Source organism: Hermetia illucens, chromosome 4, assembly GCF_905115235.1.
Source record: "Hermetia illucens chromosome 4, iHerIll2.2.curated.20191125, whole genome shotgun sequence".
Taxonomy (NCBI): Eukaryota; Metazoa; Arthropoda; class Insecta; order Diptera; family Stratiomyidae; genus Hermetia; species Hermetia illucens.
In genome coordinates this window covers 120,361,885-120,363,649 of record NC_051852.1, presented here as the reverse complement: position 1 = coordinate 120,363,649, position 1,765 = coordinate 120,361,885, and positions in this window count along the sequence as shown.

Below are 1,765 nucleotides of genomic sequence, written 5' to 3'. Positions count from 1 at the left end.
CTCTCGCATTTTTCATGATTAGAAATTCTATTTCAGGAATGTTTTTGATTAAGGCGAGAATGGCTTTATTTCAGTATGCGAGTCTACAACACATTGGTTTGGTTCTAGCTTATAAATATCTTATAATTATTTAATGTCCCTAATAGCTCGAAAGTTTTTGGTGTTGCATTGGAAGCGATTTCGATATTCATAAAGCAAGTCCCAGCAATTGAGAGTTTCAATCGCCCATTCGCTATGCAAACGCGGCTGATTGAAAGCCATATGGATTCCCCCCCCCTCAATTGCTCTGCCTCGGGCGATTCATCGTGCTGCGGATAGAGCGTTTTTCGGTTGATATTGTATCAGGACACACAACTTTTGCGTGGTGATGTCAGAGACTGCATAACAGCGTTGAAAAAGCACTGAGGAAGTTCCAAACGCATAAATAAAGTGAGTAACGATGTTTTCTAAAGAACAGAAATTAAGTGTTATTTGTTGTTTGAGGCGACCCACACATCGGCCACTTGGGAGAATGGATTCCATTGCATAACGTAGCCAACAATGCATTTGTTGCCTCTCCTTAATGTGTGACCTATCCGCTGCCACTTCCGACTACATCGCATACAGGAGATCTAAACTCCGCGTACTGTTCCAAAGTGACCGGTACTGTGTTGATGTGGTCAATGCAGGAGGGTCTGAACGGAAACCAGCCTGCTCTCTGTCGATTAAGTTTTCGAGATGTTCTTTGATGCTTTCCAGTATTCAGCCATTGTCTTTGCGACAATGCGTATCTGCGAAGCATTCAGTTACCCTTCCAATTGTCATACTCAAAACGGGAACCCTTCTTTGGAATCTTAATCATCCCCTTCTTCCACCCTCTGGGAAAGGTTTCGGATTCCCGAGATTTCCTCACGAGTGGAAGTAGCAGATCTGCAATAACTGCGCACGTTACGGTGGTTAGCCAGTTCATCCACATGAGAAGCGACCTCACCGGGTGTGACACAGTTAAGAGTCATGGTGACGTGTTCTTTCCACCTCATCACCTGCTCACAACCGTAGATGAGGAGCCGACCGTTAACGCCCTTCACAGGACTGTCGAAAGATTTGCGACCACATTCAAAGTCTTTTTTGATGTGGTATACATTTATGAAATCATTGCATTGTGCATATTCTGCTGAATTCTCAGGATTTTGCTCGGTATCGGAGGTCGGGCACGTCACGCTGCTTCCACGATTCCGCAGTCAGCCAGATCTTACGATACCCTTTCGGGACGAGGCCAACAACCTACGTAATACCCGAGAAAAAATTATTTTGACGGCAGTCCAATGTCCACCGATATTCTCAGGCGGGTCGCCCAGTGTATCTGCTATCCGATCAGCAAGATAGCTCTCCTAATATCGAGCGACAGCTGAATTGTCTAAGCGGTCGATGTTGAACTTGAGGGGTCGCATTATCGTCTAGGATATTGATATTGTTAATATCTTTTATCTGTTTTATATTTACGGGCTTATTGGTTAGAGAGTTATCCTTCAAGTCCACTATGCGTGACCTTAGAATTTCCAAGAATTAAGTTTTAGCCTGGCACCTATAAATGTTCATTTTTCAGGGATGACTTTCAACGTTAAACTATGGGGACATTGGTAAATAATTCCACATTGAGTAACATCATTATCTTCTTATCTCATCATTATCTCTGATGGTCAAGTTTCGAAATTGCACAGGGATTTTATGTTACAATTCGAATTCGCCACTAATTAGTTAAGTGTGGGCAGCGACTTTTGAGAGC